Genomic DNA, 22,292 nt, shown 5'->3' with positions numbered 1-22,292 from the left:
ATCGGTGATGGTGCCTACCAATATCGCCTTATCAATGCGGAAGATGGACTCACTCGAGGATGTCATCAGATTGCTACTGATGAATCCAAACCAATATCAATCTATGAGATTCAAATCTTTCTTCTCGATCCTGGCACCACAGCCATCCAGGAGGGGAAAAGTCAGAGATCAAGAGTACAACACCCCAGAAAATTTTCGAATTGAGACTCGAATCATCCTTCATTGTGAGTAGGATTTTACCAAGGAATTTAAAATTTCTTAAGTATTAAGGTCAGGTCACTAGATGAAGCACCTTGAGTTCTAAAAAGAATTAAATTGGAAATACCAAAATCTAAAATTTTGCAAGTTATGTTTAAGTTATGAGTTTTGGGTCAACTTCAAACGACAATAAATCTTAGTACAAGATGACTGAGGTGTGCCATAAAATGAAAAATGAAAGTACTTTGAGTTATCTTTCCAACGCTACTGAGTTTGCTAAGTTTCGAGTACGGATGAGTGAGCTATACCCTTTTGAAGTTAAACTGTCCAGTGAAGGAAAGTTACCCGAAAATAGTGAAGGGTATTTTGGTCCTTTCCTTACCCAATCAGATTTAATTCATTTTTAGTAAGGTTTTAAGGGTCTAAACCTATTAGGTTCAGTTTTATAATCCTAAAATACTCCTAGGGTTTTAGTTGAGAGTTCAGGAAGAGAAAAAAAGAGAAAGGAGGAGAAAAGAGGAGAGGATCAAGCGTTCGTCGAGATTCTTGCGTGTTGTTGTGGATTTTCGCCATGAGTTTAATCCCTAAGAGGTATGTAAGCTTCCATAGTGTTGGGTTCATTCACCCACACACCAATCACGATTTATTCATCGTAATTTCGTTCTTGAAATTTAAGGATTTAAGTTCTTGATGAGTTCTTGATAAGTGTTCTAAGTTTCCTTATCGATTAAGTTTTGATGTAAGATTCTACTTGGGTCAACTTCAAATGACCATATCTCTTAGAATATAAAGAGTTATATGATCCATAACATATTAAATTAAATGTATTTGAATCTACTTTCCAATGCCACCAATTTCGCGTGAATCCAATTTGTGAGTAAAAAGTTATGACTATTTTGGTAACCTATACAGTGCTGTTACGAATTTAGCCGAATGGAAAACATTAAAAAGGGTTGTTTTTTTTTTCTTCCAAGAAAATCCTAAATGAATTCTTGACTAATAAAAGGCTCAAAAGAATCAGATTTTCATCTTTTAATCCATCATTCTCTTCTCTCTCAAATCCTATGGCAAAACCCTAAGGAAAAATCAAAGTAGAAGACTTCATTCAAGATTCTTTCAATCTTTTTCAAGGTAAGACTTTTCTCCCAGAATTCCATTCTTTACAACTCAAGTTCCTCCATACAATTATGAATCACCAATGAAAATAATAAATCTTGGCCATAGAGATTTCAAGAAACTAATTCAAGAATCTCAAGAAAGGTTTTCTTGAATGTTTATCTTCAAGCTAGGGTTTCAAGACTTCTAATCAAGTTCATCTTCAAGATTCTTCAAGAACCTTGTTTTTTTCAAGTATGTAAGGCTATCATAGTGTTGGAATAGTTCCCCCTTATGCCCTACATCTACTTTCAGATCAGTAAAAGAGTAATCTAAGATACTTTCCCTAGATTTGAGTATTCTTGAGATAAGTTGATTTTGAGTTCTTGAGTTCATGTTTCTTTTAAAAGTTCTATTCCTAATTATCTAATTGCTATATTGTTATTGAGATCCTTCATATGATGAATCATAACTTTTGAATTCATAATTCAAATTCAAGAAAGAGTTAAGAGTAGAGTTCAAGAAAGTCTTTGAGTTCAATTGTGAATCCTTTGAGATCAACTGTTGATTTGAGCTCAGTTTTGAGGAAGTAAGTATGAGAATGAGAAGACTCGTATACACGAGTTCCTTATTGATATTTTAACCCTTGAGTCGAGTCGTTCATGCCCATAACTTCCGCATGAACTGCATCAGTTGAGTATCTTTGAGAGGAGTAGTATTTTCAAGTTCTAAGTCTTGAGTATTGAGTTCCTAACCCTTCTAAGATTATAATCCTAATCATGCGACTATTACCTATTACCCGTGAAGTCCATGAGTTGATTTGTTCATACCCGTAATTCCGCATGAACTCTATAAGTCAAACAATCTTGAGATGAGAAGAACCTTTGAGCCCTTGAGTTCCAAGTATTGAGTTCTATCTATGGTTATTAAGAACCTTGAATTGAGTCGTTCACGTCCATAATTCAGCTTGAACCATATTTTAAGAAGTCTTTTACAAACTTTTTCACTTTGTTTGAAGACTTAAGCTTTGAGTTGAGTAAAAAGTAAGAGTAAAGTTCATTTTCTTTAAAATGATATATGGAAACTAAGTATTCCCAAGAGTAAATGTTTTCACCTTTAAGATGAGAGTAAACTGAGATTTCCAAAAGATTTTTGAGCAATTTTGAGTACCATCACTTTTAAGAGAAAGATTTAGAGTAATTATCTCAAATAAAAAAAAGTTATATTTTTAAACATATGAGCTGAGTATTTTAGGAGTAGTATTGAGCACCGAAATGGGGACGAGTCTGAGTTCAGATAACCCACGTCTCCATAAACCATGTAGCCATCATGGGCAGAAAGAATCATACTTTTTAGATGATTCCTTAGTGCTTTTTAGCATAGACTAGTGGATCCACTTAGTTAAGACATTCTATATGAAGGCAAAGTATAGGAAAGTTCTGGCAGCGTGGGCCAGACGTTGTATCATCACTTAGGCTTATAGTGGTGTTTGTTGGTTAGAGAAACTCCCACAGAGTTATATTATATTTTATTATATATAAATTGAGTTGTTATTGTATTCTTCAATACACTGAGTTGATTTCTATTGTTTTAAAAGCTTTCCATATATTGCATGTGTATTGTTGCTTTATGTTGAGTTGAGTATCCAGAGTTGAGTACTCAGAGTCGAGTATCATATCTTTGAGTTGAGTATCTAATCTCTGAGTTGAGTATCTTATTCTTGAGTACTTCTGAGTTGAGTAAGTTGAGTAGTTTTGAGTATCCTTGAGTATTTGTTGAGTTGAGTAAGTTTTAAAAGTGGTAAGTATGTTTTTTTTTTATCAAGTTCAGGCTTATGTTTATGTTTTAGAATTCCCCTTACATGCTCGTACATTCCACGTACTGAGCCACTTGGCCTGCATCCTTTCATGATGCAGATTCAGGTATTTAGGATCATCAACATGAGCTTCGTTGATACCACATGGAGTTCGAGATAGCTATGGTGAATCTCCTTGCTTCTGGAGGATATTATTACTGTTTTAGTAACCTATATAGTGTTGTTACGAATTTAGCCGATGGGAAAACATTAAAAAGGGTTGTTTTTATTTTTTTACCTCCAAGAAATTCTAAACGAATTCTTGACTAATAAAAGGCTCTAAAGAATTAGATTTTCATCTTTTAATCCATCATTCTCTTCTCTCTCAAACCCTATGGCAAAACCCTATGGAAAAATCAAAGTAGAAGATTTCATTCAAGAATCTTTCAATCTTTTTCAAGGTAAGTCTTTTCTCCAAGAATTCCATTCTTTATAACTCAAGTTCCTCCAAACAATTATGAATCACCAATGAAACTAATAAATCTTGGCCATAGAGATTTCAAGAAACTAATTCAAGAATCTCAAGAAAGGTTTTCTTGATTGTTTATCTTCAAGCTATGGTTTCAAGGCTTCTAATCAAGTTCTTCTTCAAGATTTTTCAAGAACCTTGTTTTTTTCAAGTATGTAAGGCTATCATAGTGTTGAAGTAGTTCACCCTCATGCCCTACATCTACTTTCAGATCAGTAAAAGAGTAATCTAAGATACTTTCCCTAGATTTGAGTATTCTTGAGAAAAGTTGATTTTGAGTTCTTGAGTTCATGTTTCTTTTAAAAGTTCTATTCCTAATTATCAAATTGCTATATTGTTAGATCCTTCTTATCATGAATCATAACTTTTGAATTCATAATTTAAATTCAAGAAAGAATTAAGAGTAGAGTTCAAGAAAGTCTTTGAGTTCAATTGTGAATTCTTTGAGATCAACTGTCGATTTGAGCTGAGTTTTGAGGAAGTAAGTATGAGAATGAGAAGAGACATATACATGAGTTCCTTATTGATATTTTAACACTTGAGTCGAGTCGTTCATGCCCATAACTTCCGCATGAAGTCCATTAGTTGAGTATCTTTGAGAGGAGTAGTATCTTCAAGTTCTAAGTCTTGAGTATTACGTATTACCCATGAAATTGGATTGACGCAAAGTTGGTGGCATTGGAAAGTAGATTCAAATACCTTTAATTTTATAGGTTATAGCTCACGTAACTCTTTATATTCTAAGAGATATGGTCATTTGAAGTTGACCCAAGTTGAATCTTACATCAAAACTTAATCGATAAGGAAATTTCAAGAACACTTATCAAGAACTCATCAAGAACTTAAATCCTTAAATTTCAAGAACGAAATTACGCTGAATAAATCATGATTGGTGTCTGGGTGATATATCGGGGATTGAGTTTCCCCTTCTTATCAAATATCATAACACCCTTCATTGGTGAAACCTTCAAGTAGACCAAATCATCAACTTCAAATTCTAAGTATCTTCTCCTAACATATGTATAGGATTTTTGAAGACTCTGTGTTGTTTTAGCCTTTCCTGGATAATCTTCACCTTCTCCTATCAACTTGGCTTCACCGACCTCAAAACAACAAATATGAGATCTACACTTTCACCCATAAAGAGCCTCATAGGGAGCCATTCGGATACTAGAGTGATAACTTTTATTGTAAGCAAACTCTATGAGAGGCAAATGATCATCCCAATTACCTTTGAAGTCTATGACACATGCTCTCAACATATCTTCTAAATTCATGATTGTGCCCTCTACTTGGCCATCAGTCTGAGGATGTAAAGAAGTACTCAGATTTACCTTCAAACCCAAACCTTTCTGAAAAGACTTCCAGAATTGAGCAGTGAATTTTGCACCTCGATCTGAAACAATAGACATAGGAACTTCGTGTAGTCGGACTATCTCTTGAATGTATAATCTGGCATAATCTTCTGCTGAATTTGAGGTCTTTACCGCAAGAAATTAGTTGATTTAGTCATCTGATCTACAATCACCCAAATCGAATCATGCTACTTACGAGATCATGACAAGGCAATAATAAATCCATATTGATTATCTCCCACTTCTATTTTGGAAGAGCTATAGTATGAGCCATACCACCTGGTCTTTGGTGCTTTACCTTGACTTGATGGCAATTTGGGCACTTAGCGACAAAGTCTGTAATGCACCACTCCATACTACTCCACAAAGAGACTTCTCTCAAGCCTTGTAGAACCGGGATGAATTGAATAGGTTGAATTATGAGCCTGTGCCATGATTTTTTCTTGGAGTTCATCCACCTTTGGTACACATAATCTACCTTGATATCTCAACACACCATCTCCCCCTTGTTCGAAAGCCATCCCTTTTGCTTATGTACATTTGCTTTTAGTTCAAGTAACATAGGGTCTTGTTCTTATTTCTCCTTCACTTCAGACACTAGTGATGATTCAACCCCATTCATCACCACGATTCCTCCTTCGCTGGAATACAAGAGACGGACTCCCAGTCGAGCAAGTCTAATAACTTCCTTAGCCAATTCTTTCTTGCCTTCCTTAACATGGGCAATACTTCCCATAGATAACATGCTCAAAGCATCAACAACAACATTAGCCTTATCAGGGTGATAAAGGATACTCATGTCGTAATCCTTGAGCAACTTTAACCACCTTTTTTGTCTGATATTTAGCTCTTTTGACTAAATACATATTGAAGACTCTTGTGATCGGTGAACGCATCAACATGAAAACCATAAAGATAATGATGCCATATTTTGAAAGCAAATACTACAGCTCCCAACTTGAGATCATGAGTCAGGTAATTCTTTTTATGAACCTTAAGTTGTCTGGAGGCATAGGCTATAACCTTACCATTCTGCATCAATACACAACCAAGTCCAACTCTGGAAATATCACAATACACAACAAAGCCTTTTGTACCCTCCGGTAGGATCAACACTAACATTAGTTAATCGGGTTTTCAATACCTTAAAGCATTTCTCACAAGCTTCAGACCATTGAAACTCAGCCATTTTCTGAGTTAACTTAATCAACGGGGAAGATATAGATGAAAACCCCTCGACAAACCTTCTATAGTAACCAGTCAATCCCAAGAAACTTCTTATGTCAGTTGGAGGTATGGGTCTGGGCCAGTTCTACACTTTTTCAATCTTTTGAGTATCAACTCGGATCCCTTCACCAGATACAATGTGGCCTAAGAATGCCATGAACTAAATCCAAAACTCACACTTAGAAAATTTAGCTTATAACTCTCTATCCTTGAGAGTTTGGAGAACTAGTCTGAGGTGACTAGCATGATCCTTCGCATTCCTTGAATAAATCAGTATGTCATCAATGAATACAATCACAAACATGTCGAGCTATGGCTTAAATACTCTGTTCAAAAGATCCATGAACATTGCAGGAGCATTAGTCAAACCAAAAGACATAACAAGAAACTCATAATGACCATAATTGGTCTTGAATACTGTCTTCGGGATGTCAGTTTCTCTTACACTCAACTGATGATAGCCGGATCTGAGGTCTATCTTAGAAAAGTAAGTGGCACACTGAAGTTGGTCGAAAAGGTCAACAAATCTTGGAAGGGGATACTTATTCTTTATGGTAACCTTGTTCAACTGATGGTAATCAATGCTCATCCTAAAAGAACCATCTTTCTTTCTCACAACCAAGACTGGAGCTCCCCAAGGTGAGACACTTGGTCGAATAAAGCCCTAATCAAGAAGATATGACAACTACTAGTTTACCTTTTCTTTAACTCAACTGGAGCCATTCTATATGGCAAAATAAAGGTACGTTGAGTATCAAAAAGAGTGACTATTTCGAAGTCTATTTCTCTCTCATGAAGGACTCCTGGAAGATCAACTGGAAAAACCTCAGGAAACTGATTCACAATTGGAACTGACTCAATAGGCGGTGTCTCAACACTAGAGTCATTAACTCGGACTAAGTGATAGATGCACCCCATAGAGACTAAATTTATGGCCTTAAGGTATGAAATGAAATGACCCTTAGGCACTGGTGAACTACTCCTCTACTCTAAAACCGCCACATTAGGAAACTGAAACTTGACTACTCGAGTTCTACAATTAACTGAGGTATAACAAGCATTAAGCCAATCCACACCTAGAATTACATAAAAGTCCAACATATTTAGCTCAACTAAGTCAACCATGGTGTCCTTTGATTAACGAGGATGACACAATCACGATAGACTTTTTCTGCTAGAATAGAATCACCAACTGGTGTGGAAACACTAAAAGGCTTAAGAAGTTGTTCGGGGGAAATTTCGAACCTCATTGTAACATAAGGAGTCATAAACGACAAACTTGCACTAGGATCAAGTAAGGCATAAGTATAAAAAGTAAAGACTTTAAGCATACACATGAAAACATCAGGTGAGTTCTCCTGATCCTCGTGACTAGCTATAGCATATAGATAGTTTGTACCCCCTTCTGATCCTTAAGTAGCTCATCTCTCGGTATTTCTATCTATGCCCCCCATTACTCTGTCTATTCTTAGGGTATTCCCTAGAAAAGTGACATTTCCTTCCACACTTGTAGCAAAGATCAGTACCAACATGGCATTCTCCATGATGGAGTTTACCACACTTACCGCAGGGTGGGTTGCGTGTGAACCCTTGTGCCACATTTCCCTGCGATTGAGAAGTTTGACCTCTGAAATTTTAAAAATTTTGGTTTCTATAATCAGTTTTGCTCATTGGTGCAAGCGCACTGGCTGACAATGCAGCAGGTCTAGATGACCACAGCTGAAAGGATGAACGGTTCATATTTCTATTTTTTTCTTTGGCCAAACTCCTTACTTATTGTCTTAGCTCTCTTGCTACAAAACTCTTCCATGTTCTTCAACTTGTCTTCCTCAACCTGCTGCACATAAATCATCAGCCTGACTATTTCCATGTCTCCTATCAACATAGTTGACTTACCTTCTTTACTCAATAAGCAGGAAACTCCAAACACGAACAAGCTAATTCTACTCCTCATATTAGCCACCATCTTCGGAGCATAGCGGGATAGTTGGGTGAACTTGAGGCTCTACTCTTGTCTACCCATAGATTCCTATTTTAGATTAAGGAACTCTCTTACCTTAGCTTCCCTTAGCTCTCGGGGAAAGAAGCGCCCCAAGAAATCATCATAGAACACATCCCAACTCAATGGTGGTGCCCCTTTTGCCCTGCTCTTTTTCCACTGACCATACCATATCCTAACAATACCATTGAGTTGGTATGTCACCAACTCCACACACTCAGCATCAGCAAGATGTATGACTTCAAACTCCTTTTAAAGTCCATCCACAAAGTTTTTTGGATTCTCATATATCTTTGACCCAGTGAACTCCGGGGGACTCATTCTTAGAAATTCTCGAACTCTGGATGCATCATTCCCATTCTGATGTTCGGCTCCTTGGCGACAAACTTTTGATGTCACCACTTGAGTAAACATCTAAATTAAATTCCCGAACTCAACATTGGTGACATCTCCCTGAGGGGGTGATGAGTTGGAGGTTTCGACTCATTTAGGGCTTATTATTAAAGGATTTGGTGTCCTCAATGCCTATTTTATGCTCGTAACTAATGTTATGTTGATATGCAGCAAAGAAAGCTAGAGAGTAAGGAAAGGACATTACGAGGCAAATAGGAGCGAAAAAGCTGAAAAAGTTGAAGGAAAGCAAAGTTGGTACTAACCAAAGCCAATCGGCAAGTCGCCGAGTGGACCTTCAACTCGCCTAAAGTTCAATCATGCCAGCCCATGGATAAAACCAACTTGGCGATTAGATAAGTGACGACACGCCAAAGAGATCGGCAATGAAAATCTGGCTCGCCGAGAGTTACAGAAAGATATGATGAAAACTCTATGCCAAAAAGGCCAAAAGAGGAGTACTCATCGAATCACCAACCAGTTCGGTGAACCGGACTAACTTCGTCGAGTTGACTCCTTGCTGAAATTCTGGGAACACATAAATATAATTTGGGATAGAAGAGAAGAAGTTCCCACATTATTCTCTTCTAGATTTTTGAGTTTTTACATTCTAGAACATTGTTTTTACATTTTGGAGTAGAGATTTAGAGATTGTCAGATTTTTAGCTTAAATTTCAGCATTTAGGAATTGCAAATCATTGTCAAATCAGATGTACAACTTTGTTGGTAACGATTTCTTGTTTTCCTCTATGCTTGACTAAAATCCCTTTCCATGGGGTGTGATTATGTAGTTGAATGCGTTAATTAGCTAATAGGTGTTGTTAGTTACTGATGTTATTGTTGTTTTGAAGTGGGTTCAATTAATTTTTCATGTTTTAATTGAGGAATTGTAGTTGCAAATGCAATTCTAGGTTAGTACTCTATACTTTCTTGAGAAAGTAGTATTAGAGTCGAATTATTAGTTGATTGTTGTATTGATTGCATCTTTAAGAATCTAACTTGAGAAAGTGGATTAAATAAGGAATTGGGTTGTTTGATTGTGTTTTGCTTGTTGAGGTTCGAAAGAACTCACTTGAAACATAATAGTTGATTGAGAAATGGCTATTGCACTCAAAACCTAGCCTACCCACTGAGATTCAACATCTTTGAGTAACTAGTAATCACTCATTACGCGAATTTAGCATTCAACTTATCACACTCCTAAGGACCATTCTCTATTTATTTACTTCCCGTTTTAGTTGTCGTAAATTTGTTACCCAAATCCCCCCATTTGATATTAATCATTGAAACTTTGTGATTTACTTTAATGTTGTGAAACCTCTGCTTCTACAAATGATTAGGACACAATTTTACTTCTTAATCAAATTCTCTATAGTATCACTCCATGTGGGATCTATCCCCACTCTTAGTTGGGTTTATACTTGTTAGCGACTGCCTACACTTAGAATTGGATGAAGTGTAGTTGAGCGTTATCAAGGAGTTGCACTTCCGGTGCATTGGGAACCTCTTGATCTTGAGGATTAACACTTCTCCTAGAAGAACGTGCTCGAATAGCTCTTCGTAGAGGCATGATCTCAAATATACGGGTAAGCACGAGTTAGAAGAAACTTTCATAGAGTTGAACTCTATCACACAAAAAGGAGTAACAAGAAGCTGAAACGTTTCCTAAATGTTATAGCCTCCTAATTATAGATTGGTGCACTTCACACCGATAACAAGGACTCTACAGACACGACTTCATAGACTCTCTAGGACTCTTGAACTCTTGGCTATAATACCAAGTTTGTCACAAGCCAGACTTACACCCTGGCGTGACTGGCACTCAAGAACCATTTCTGATTCCCAAGAAAACCCTTGGCCTGGCTGCTTGACTTCCATGACACTAAACAATGTGGGGAAGATTTAAATAGACGAACACTTAGACATTCAAGAAAAGTCTTATAATATTGTCTTGCAAATACTTTACATGAGTTATAAAGTAACAAAATATTCTAAGAAACAATGGAAACATCTAGTACTATATGTCTATAAAGCCTCTAGCAATGTAAGATAGATGTCGGGACAAGACTCGCGACACCTCATATACTACTAAACTGAACGGAATGAGAATCTCCCAGAAGCAAAGAGGCCTCACCAATTAATGTTTGCGAGTGAATATTAATCTCAATGAAATGCTTGTTGATGATCTTGAGCACTTCTATCTTCATCATAATAAGATGCAAGTCGAATGATGTAAGTACATTGAATTTTCTCTATGCTAAACATTTAGGAAACTATTTCACTTCCTTCTTACTCTTTTTCGTGTGATAGATTTCAACTTTATAAAAGCCTCCTCTAACTCGTGCTTACTTGTATCTCTTTAGATCATGCCTCCATGAAGAGGTGTGCGAGGAGGTCCTGCTAGGAGAAATGTCAACCCTCAAGATCAAGAGATTCCCAATGAACAATAAGTGCAACCCCCTCAGGGAGATGTCACCAATGTTAAATTCAGGAATGCTATTCAGATGTTGACCTAGGCTGTGGCCAAACAAGTTGGTTAACAAAGAGTGGTTTGTCATGGTGTGGTTGATACATCAAGGACCCATGAGTTTTTGGGAATGGATCCCCCAGAATTTACAGGGTCAAACATCACTAAGGATACGGAAAACTTTATGGAGGAGCTACATAAAGTAGTTGAGCTTATGCGTATTGATGATGCTAAGCGTGTGGAGTTAGCTTCATACCAACTCAAGGGTGTTGCTAGGATTTCGTACGGCCAGTGGAAGCAGAAAAGGGCTGAAGGGGCACCACTTTTGAGTTGTGTTATCTTTGAAAATGCCTTCTTGGGGAGCTTCTTTCTCTGTGATCTAAAGGACGCAAAGGTGAGAGACTTTTTGAATATTAAGCAGGAATCCATGAGTGTGCATGAGTATAGCCCCAAGTTCACCCAGTTGTCCTATTATTCTTCGGAGATGGTGGCGGCTATAAAAAGCAGGATGAGTCTGTTTGTGTTTGGGTTATGTCGCTTGTCAAGCAAGGAGGGTAAGAAAGCTATGTTGATAGGAGACATGGACATAGGAAGGCTTATGATCGATGTGCAGCAGTTTGAGGAAGATAAGATGAAAGATAGAGGGCTAAGACAACAGGTATGAGTCTGAACAACAAAAGACCGGAAATGTGAACCGATCATCTTTTCAGCATAACGTATAGTCCCACCATTTTTAAGGCCAATTTTTGCATTTACCTGCCAGCTTTTAGTAATTATGCGGCTTTCCCAGTTTTTTCGTGCGTATTAGCCAATCGATCTGGCGCCTAGGAGCATCCAATAAAAATTTTATTTTTTTAGAACCTCTTTAATGAGTTGGGGAAGCATTACATATAGTCTTTATTTTAAGTGAAGTAGACCATACATGACTTTGTTGAATAACTAAAATCATCTGACATTGCCTGATCCAACCCACGTCCAATAACAATACAATAAGAAAAACAAAGAGAAATAAAAGACGTCCAATACCTTAAATGTCCGGACATCAAAGAAAAAGGGGAAAAGGGAAAATGTCTCATATCCTTCCTCAAAACACAAGCGAAACAACCATGGTAATCAATTGAGAGAAGCATCGATGAGCTGGAGAGACTTCAAAAACTTTAAATTCAGTATCCAACTCCACTCCAAAACCTTAAAGTTGTCGAGCTTAAGGTGTTTTCACCTAAGAGATTCTAAATCTCACGAATGCCATGAAAACAATCTTAATGAAGTTTTTTTTCACTCAACAATGGCAGATCTAGTGAGCTCTATAGATGATTATGAAGTTTTTGTTGTCCATTAATCAAAGAACTGGTGGTAAATCTCCATCTTCATGTCCCTTGTAAGCATCGATTCTGGTACCAAAGCTCCAGCTGGAAGCATGTTACTCCAATACCTGCTTATACCGAGAGTTCCAACAGGGTAAGTATTTGTTCCTCTCGATCCATTTCACTCTTATTGATTTCCTTTTGATTGTTTTCATGCCTTTATCCACCCAGTTTTCTAGAACAATGTTTCGCTATCCTCCTCGACTCCCAGCAAATTGAGCTTAAAAAACTGATACCACTGCTTGAAATTCAAGAAATATCGGTACTCTATTATTCTAAAAATATTCTCCCTTATTGTCACCGAATGTTCAAACTCCAGCTATGTGAATTCACTATTATAATGTATATTTTCATGTTATCTTCTCTACGTATGATCATGAATTAGAAAAATCTCCATTTTGATTTCTTCTTATCCTAAATCTAGGAAGTTTTGCTTTCTCTGTAATGATGATGCCTCGTGCCTTAGTTGGTATACCTGAAAATTTGAGTATGTTAGTCTTTGAGTACCTGCAAAATAGAAAATGTGGTTAGAGAAAAAGTTAGCCAATTGATTTCCTTCTCTGAGTATGTGTTCCACTGACACTTCTTTGTCCTCCATAAGCATCTTAATCCTCTTGATCTCCATCACAATGCCCCAAGGGGTTTCCCAAATTCCATCCAGAATATTCTTTAGAGAAAGAGAGTCAGTTTCAAGAGTAACACAGAGAAGATTATATTGTATATAGTACTCCAGACCCAGTCATAATGCCACAACCTCTCCCACTAGATTAGCACCATCAAATAATCTCCTGACTTCAGCATACATTAAATTCCTTTCTCCATTCCTAATAGAAAAAGGCCCAGAACTTGGGCCTAGATTTCCTTTAGATGCACCATCATAGTTACACTTAAAGGAACCCATCACTGGAGGATTCAACACTACTATTCTGCAACCAAGAGTGGGAGTGTACTCCTCAAAGAATTTTATCAACCCAGGCCAAGATGTTGGTAATATTTTTAGCCAAGGGTAGTTATACTTGGCTAACGGAAACAATTTTTTGTTTATTTCTATTTCCATACCCACATGTGTCATTCTTCCTCCATGATTAATGGTCTTTCTCCTCTTCCAAATCTGACATATGATGAACAAATGAACTACATTGAAGAGCATTATGTATAGTCCCATAATTTTCTAAGGAATATTTTCGCATTACCAACCAACTTTTAGAAAGAACACGACTTTCAAGGTTTTTCGTGCGTATTAGCTCATAGATCTGACGCCTAGAAGAACCCTAAAAATTATTCTAAAAAAAAGTTATGAGGACCTCCATAATGAGTTGTTGAAGCATTACGTATAGACCCACTATTTTTATGGCCTATTTTCACATTTACTACCCAACTTTTAGAAATTACGTGACTTTTTCGATTTTTCGTGAGTATTAGCCCATGGATATGGCGCCTTTGAGCATCAAAAATAATTCTGAAAAACTTTATGATGACCTCTGTAATGAATTGGGAAGCATTACGTATAGTCTCACCATTTTTACAACTTATTTTCGCATTTACCAGCCAACTTTTAAGAATTCATGAATTTTTCAGCTTTTTGTATATATTAGCCCATAGATATGGTGCCTCGAAACACCCAAAATATTTTTCTAAAATAACTTTATAAGGACCTCTTTAATGAGTTTGGAAGCATTATGTATAGTCCCGCCATTTTAAAGCATATTTTTGCAAAAATAGGCTTAAAAATAATGGGAATATACGTAATGTTCCCCCAAATCAGTATTGAGATCCTCATAAAGTTTTTTCAGAAAAAATTCTAGGGTACTCCAAGACGTCATATCCATGGGCTAATACACACTGATAATCAAGAAAATTGTGTAATTCCTAAAAGTTGGCTCGTAAATATAATAATATGTCTTAAAATTGTGGGAGTATACGTAGTTCTCCCCAAACTCATTACGAAGGTCCTCATAAAGTTTTTTTGGAAAAAAAATTAAGGTGCCTCAACATGCCAAATCCATGGGCTAATACACACGAAAAATCAAAAAGTCGCATAATTTCTAAAAGTTGGGTAAATGCAAAAATATGACTTAAAATGGTGGGAGTATATGTAATGCTCCGTCAACTCGTTAAGGAGTTACTCATAAAGCATTTTATAGAGAAAAAAAATCGGTTGCTCCAAGGCGCTAAATCAATGGGCTAATATACACGAAAAAACAAGAAAGTCGTGTAATTACTAAAAGTTGGCTCGGAAATGCAAAATACTTTAAAATGGTGGGAGTAAACATAATGCTCCCCCAACTCATTACGGATGTCCTCATAAAGTTTATCCATAAAAAACCTTGGGGTGCCCCATGGTGCCAAATCCATGGGCTAGTATGCCTTAAAAATGGTGGGATTATACGTAATGCTCCCCTAACTCATTACAGAGGTCGTCATAAAGTTTTTTCAGAAAAATTCTGGGGTGCCCAACGGGCTAAATCCATGGGCTAATACACACAAAAAATAAAATAAAAATCCACCTAATTCCTAAAAGTTGGCTCGTAAATACAAAAATATGCTTTAAAAATTTGTGGGAGTAGACGTATTGCTCCCCCAACTCATTACAGAGGTCCTCATAAAGTTTTTTTTCTAAAAACATTTTGGGGTACCTCAAGACCCCAAATCTATGGACTAATTCACACGATCAACCAAGAGTCACGTAATTACTAAAAGTTGACTTGTAAATGCAAAAATATGCCTTAGAATTGTGGGGAAATCATCTCGCTGAAGGTCCTTAGAAATATGATTTGAACAATTTTCCCTTCATAAAAAGATTCTCTTTTAGACAATAAAAAAATCACCATTTTTTGAATTATTAAACCTTTATTTAATGATATTAAATATTGACTATAATAAACATAATAAATATTAAATAAAAAATTTCTTATTACGACTAAATTCCTACATGAAGATCTTTTTTCAATTAAAATAAACTTGATCCAAAAAAAGTAGCCAAATAACCTTCAAATAATAAGAAAAAAAACTTATAAAAAACATCCAAAAAAGGCCCCAAAAAAGGTCTTTGAACGTGTTGGTAATCCTTTTTAATAAGGCTTGGTTCTCCTTGTTCTTCTTATTATTTTTCTTAATTAGAGTCAAATGATTATTAGCACAATAATTAAATAATAATTATTTGAAGATATACATGTTAATTTTTCCTTAACCGAACTGGCCAGTGCACACCCGTATTTCCCATCACTCTTTTTTGCACATTCTCTTACCTGTTAGGTTTCCGAAATAAAGATAGAGTCAACAACCAACGACTAATCACAATCAGAAAAATTGTGATGCAAAATTTAAGTAGCAATCAAAATAAACATTGTATTTAAACTAATATTACATTAAAACAGGTAACAACCATCAAAACAAGGTATTATTATAAATTTAGAACAAGTAACTTTAAAGAACTAGAGTCTCATATACATAAACTCAGAATCTTGGCTTCGTCTCTACCTCTAATCATACGGTACCAAAGCTGGATCCAATGTATCCTTTGGTGATCATCTTGAGTCGATCTTCCATGTCCTTCATGGATTGATAAACTGGAAAGCATAGTTGGTAGAAGCAAGTATGTGAAGATGGCAAGTGATCATCAAACTCGGAGGTTTTGTGGATTGATAGTCTTGAATCAAGACCAACAAAGCCCTCTAAAGGCAGAGACTTAATTGAAGTCCACAAGAAAATGAGCATTTTTCTCTGCTCAATACACATACTCTCGACTATCTGCACGTAAAGAAAGAAAAGTAATTCACGTCGATGTAATGAAAGTGAAGGATCCACGATAATGACAGAAAATTCTGAATAATCGATGTGTTTGTCGAGCAGTCGAGCAGTCGAGCAGTCAAACAGTCAAGTAGAGACTCATAAAATTATGCTTCAATTGTGTTGCTTTTATTAAATGTGTGCTACCGGTAGATAACAGGCTATAGTTTGATTTTTAAATGAAGTTTAAAGACAAGTTTAATGGGTTATCGACATATTCAGCGTACCTTCCAAAACCAGGATATTTGAAGATCACTTTCTTCATAGCCATGGTAATCAGTATGTGCTTTCCAATCTTCGACAGAAATATCACTTCTACCACCAAGCATCAAGTTGAAATCTTCAAGACTAAGACACTGGAAGAAGGTCGGGAGCCTTGACATAGTTATTACATCTGAAAATCCATCTAAGAAATACGTGACCTGATCTGCTATTGATGTTACATAGTGATGTTGGATAAGCAGATTAACATAGGTCTCCATGTTCTTGCTATCCACAACAGTATCTTTCCCATTGGGACAGAGCTCTATTTCTCTCCTCAAACCCAATGACTCAACTTCACAAACAAATGTTAAGCCTAACACATCTTGATCCACTGTCTTTGCATCCATATTCAGTATCTCCTTGCAGCCACAGTACAAGAACGGATCCGCATCTCTAATGTCCTCCAATAATACACCCTTTCCAGCCAATTGTAAGAAAAATATGCGATAAAAAACAACTCCGATTTGTACGTCATATGCTAAGGCCAACGCAGTCATCCTACCAGAGAACCGAAAATACTCAAGGTGTAACGGATTCACTTCAAATGCTCCAGCAAGCACAAATGGTAGATGAGAAATATTTCTACACTAGATAAAAGGAAAAAAGGGTCAAATATACCTATCATCAACATTGTGATTTAGAGTGGATATACCTTTGTTGAAAAAAGAATCCCTCTTCTACTCACTCATAAAATGATATAGGGTCGGGTATGAGTAATAGAAGGATAAGGTGTTTATTAGTTAGGTTGGGTCTGGAGGGTTAAAAAAAATGTGTGAATTTTTTTTTAAGACACTAAGACGGCGAAGTGTATCTATGAATCATTTTTTAGACAACAAAGGTATATAGGAACCAATTATTAGACAGTGAGATTACGTACAAGCACCCCTTCATAGACATTGAGAGTGGTGTTTGGAATGAAGGAAAGTATTTCTATGTGAAATGTTTTCAAAATCTTTTCTCAGAAAATAAGGTGGTTCTAACTTATTTTCTCATGTTTGGTTGGTGAGTAGAAAATATTTTCTAATATTTGGTTGATTGATGATAAAATTTTTTGGAGAAAATAATTTTTCTATTTGGCTAGAGAGTAGAAAATACATATTAAGAAATAGTTTCTAACCCAAAAACCAATCTTGGAAATTGATCCAGGACATGACCCCGACATCCGAATTAAGGACCCCAATGACTGGGTCAGGTTCAGATTCTGACCCAGAAAAATGACGTAAGACTAACCTTGACTTATGACCTGGGACCTAATATTCAATCTGGGACCCAACTTTGACTCTGACTCTAATCTTAACACCCGAATCGGGACACAATATCGATGACCAATCGTATATCGAACCCCGACTCCTAAATTGAGACCTGAATTTTGAACCAAAACCCGACCCCGACACACAACCCCAATGAGTATTGGTCCAGAACCTGACCTCAACTATGACTCGGGACCTGACTTTTAAACTAAGAACCTACCCCAACACGTAAATCTACACACGACCTCAACAACCAATTGGGATTAAATCTTGACACTCGATTCAGGACACGACACTCGAATCGAGACCTGACATCTGAACTAGATCATGATTTTTAAAGTGGGACCCGACCTTACTTCCTACCCAGGACATAACATCCAAATTGAGGCTTGACCCCGACTATCTACTCGAGGTTTGATGTGTCATGAACTTATGGCACATTTGACGCCCAAAATAGAGGATTATTGCAAGTAACAAAGCATGTTTTTGTCAATATGATGCATTTTGGTGTAAAATGCAGGAAAAGAGGTTTTGGAAGCAGTTGAAGGAGAAAAGCCTAAATAGAAATGAAGTGGTTGAGGACGAATTTTGTGAAGCTTAAGACTAAATCAGAAGGACAGTTGAACGGGACTTCGTACGAGCCGTGGAGACCTATATGGTCCGTTTTTAGGCTCATGGGAAGATGAGACTAAGTTGAATAAATTGTTTTATGTGAAAGATTATGGAGGGATTAACGGACCGTGCAGAGCTTTACGGGTCATTTACCCTCCCGTAAACAATAACAACTAGGATTCATCTCTGAGACTATAAATAGTTACTTAAGGTTTTATTATATTATTATTCCTATTTTGAGACAATTTTTTATCGACAAGACGATAACTTTCCTTTTTTGCTTTTCTTTGGATAACTAATCAACATTTTGATCTTAAGTTTGAATTCTTAATCGAAACTTAGTGAATTTCATTATCGTGAGTGTTTCACTTCTAACTCTTCGTCAATATTTCACTACTATTTTGTCGAGAGTATAAGCAGCTAAACACCACAACTTGGGTTGTGGGAGCCCTGACTATGTAGGAATTGTAGGATCAACCACAAATGATTGTCGATTAATGCCATGCATGTTTCATTTTTATTTTTCTTTTGAATGTTTTCTAACAAGTGCATGCGTTAGAATTTGACAGTATTCATCACTTGCTCGAGAGAGAAGGGTATGATTAGAAAAATTTAGAAAAAAATGAACTTTATATTCTATAAACTCGTTTTAAAAATCATGACCCGACCCCGACACCTAATCCAGAACTCAACATTGAAACTAGGATCCTACCCTGACATCTTATGTGGGACCCGACTTTAACACCCGACCTAGGATCTGGTTTCTGAATAGTGGTCTGACCCTGATACTCAACCCCAACCACTGATTCAAGACTTGAATTTAATACATGCCTTGAGACCCGACCTCGACTCTCGACTCTAATAGCTGACTCGAAACACCACTCTAACATCTGACACAAGACCCGACCTTGCTTCGGGATTTGACCTGGAATGCTTACCTACGACATGACACTTAAATCGAGATTCAACCCTAAGTTGATTCGAGACTTAGAAGTTAGGTCTCTAATCGAGGTCTAGAGTTGGGTTTTGAATTAACAATCAAGAGTCGAATTCCTAATTAGTATCGAGAATCGTTACCCGAGACTTAAGTTAGTGTGGAAAACTAAGGTGTGAGGTTGAAAAAGAGTTGTGGAAAATGTTTTTCTTATTTGTTGGAGATAAGTCACATCCCTCAAATTTGAGTAATAATGCATAAATGAAATGAAAGGTTACCTTGATTTGGTAAAAAAACTTCTATTATCGTCTGGGCAAGCAACAAAAAGCCCGTTGTTTCGGTTGAAAATCTCCTGGGATGCTAGTAAGAACCATGCCCTCAATACACCAGGCCTAGTAGCTTGTTCCTCTTTGAATTCCACAAAGAAACTGCCTGGCATATTTTTGAGTTTGGCAATATACTCGAACGAGTCTACCAGCAATTTGGACCTATCAATGAGCATGTAATACTGATCATGTTCATCATCTTCCACTTTTGGAAGCATCATCATTGCCAATTTCCTCTCCTCCATATATAAAAGTTTGTTAGCTCTTTGTGCTCAAAAAGTCAATCATAATGTTCTGATTCCTCTGCAAACTTAGCGATCAGAATGCATAATGAAACCTTTACTTGCTTCATTATCTGCCAAAAATCATTCTCTGTATCCTTATATAGTTTGGATATATTATGTAAGTCCTTCAGAATGTCAAGATATAAAGACCACCAAGGAACAATTAAAACATCTCCTTTTTTATCAATTTAACCCAATAACCTTAAAGATCGCGTTATTTTTGCGAGAAAATCATAGAACATCTTACACAAGGGTAAACCAATATTTTTATAAAACTTTGCTTCATGAGTGTCGTTGTCCATCAACCGTAAGACATTCCACATTGGATGCACAAATGTTGTAAAATCACGCACAAGGGTAAACAATAACCCCACATATCAAGTTGTTCCCATAGTCGAGTCTAACTCATGGGATAACTCAGCTGATATCTCCATGAGACATGGAAAAACATTGTTAAAATATACCAACATTTTCGGGTCATACTTACACCTCGCGACTCTATCATAGGCCCTAAATTACTCCGACAAATACAATACAATCCATCCTTAGTCCCCACATCTTCTCGCAAAATATTATAAAAATTTAAAATTATAAAAGCATATATTGGTGTAAGGGAATTACTCTTAAGTGAATCAATAAATTCACGAATGCATATATAAGCAATCTTTGTATAAGGGTGAGTCATATAAAGTGTTACCAAAGATTTTGGAACAGAGGAGGAAATAAATAACTCGAGATGTTCTGATGCTCGATCAAAATCATTTGGTGTCATACTCAAAAAATTCATAAGCACGCATTGTATATGATCTGAGACCAACTAGGGCTTAATCGAGTTATCTTTATTTTTGCATAGCTCCAAAATTCTTGAAGAGAAGTCATTCAATTGATCCATCGCGATGACAAGATCACTCTTACGCTTATTGGTGGCGGTGTTGTCGTTGTTGATGGAAAATGGAGACATTCCAGCAAAATGGTGTAGTAAATTTGGGTGTAGAAGAGAGCAGAGAAACGGAGAAAGGCAGGGGAATGTGATAAATGTGAGGGGAAAATTGGTTTAAAAGAGAAGGGAAGAGATAAAATGGTAATTAATATTTTAAGAATTAATCCCTTGAATATATTTTAAAACAATTTAAGTCCTTTAAGTTAATAAAAGTGAAATTTTGGTACTACTTATGTATTTAAAAAATTATATTTCCATTGGAATTGTTTCAAGACATAGGGACTCCAATGAAGAGTTGAGTTGAAGTCACTCAGTGAGTCAATGGATCACATACTTGGAGACATGAATATAGGAATTTTTGACTCTTTATAAAGTATGCAAGTGTTGAGAGAATGAAGTCTGGTGACTACATAACAAGAACTGTGGGAAAAAGAGTTGCATGTTCCATCAAATCTCAAACACTGCAACCTTAAAATATACGTCAGACGCTAGAAACATATATTTTTTTCAAATAGTAAAAACTACACCAGATATCAAAAATTCTAAAAACTACAAACATTACGCCTCATGAATATGAGTTTCTATTAATTACTTTTTGATATTTTTTGTTAAATCAAAAGTAGTTAAAATATCTTACGATAAGGACAAACGTTCACAATTGACAAACTTAGAGGACTTAATCGTTCATGAGTATATTTAAGTGATTATTTTTCAATACCTCAAACATAAGGGACCATCTCGAAATTCGTCTCATACTTTCCGATATTGTAATCTAATCTAATCTAGTATATCTTTTATGATTTTTACTAAATATTTATAAATGATTTTCGCCATTTTAATGGTAACATTTATATCTTTTTTGACTATTTTTGAACTTTTTAAATACTGTTCGCCATTGTAAAATCGATATTTATATCTCTTTTGACTTTTTCGTATTTAAAAAATATATATTTTTGATATTATAATTCAACATATTATAATTTTATTATGCGATTTTGTTTAACATTTAATCTTTTTTCAATATTTTAATAGGGTCTAGTATGATTTAAATTTCTTTTTTTCTACTATTGCAGTCCAATCTAGTGTACACATACTCCTTTTTAAAAAATCTCATTAGATTTTTTATTTTTGAAAGGAAATGCGGTCTAGTATAACTTTTAATTTTATGATATCTTTTAGTATTTGCTTATATTAATCTCTGTGGAATTTTTTACATTCTAGAAACTTTCGTATTTTGTTTTTCTTATGTATTAATTTTTTCATTACTGTAGTTCAATGACATTGTCATGATCCAAATCGTCGTGAATGACACCCACGCTAATTCACCTGGTAGGAGAACCAACTTCTAACCCAAACCTTAGACCAATACATCCCTTGGAAAATTAAGTCATCAAAATAAATAATAAGAAAATAGTTTCAAACAACAAAGGATGGAGTCCCCATAAACTTTATCAATAGCCGGAACATTTATGCG

The 22,292-nt window shown here is 36.0% G+C and overlaps 1 pseudogene; it reads right to left on the bottom strand.

Annotated features, from left to right (window-relative positions):
• Positions 1 to 15,905: 15,905 nt before the first annotated feature.
• Positions 15,906 to 21,714, bottom strand: LOC125837647 (E3 ubiquitin-protein ligase UPL5-like; annotated as a pseudogene).
• Between the last annotated feature and the right edge of the window lie 578 nt (positions 21,715 to 22,292).

The sequence above is a fragment of the Solanum verrucosum genome, unplaced genomic scaffold (genome assembly GCF_900185275.1).
Source record: "Solanum verrucosum unplaced genomic scaffold, falcon-dt-bn FXZP01000156.1, whole genome shotgun sequence".
Classification (NCBI taxonomy): domain Eukaryota; kingdom Viridiplantae; phylum Streptophyta; class Magnoliopsida; order Solanales; family Solanaceae; genus Solanum; species Solanum verrucosum.
Note: the sequence above shows the minus strand (reverse complement) of the source record. Positions and strands in the feature narration are given on the sequence as shown.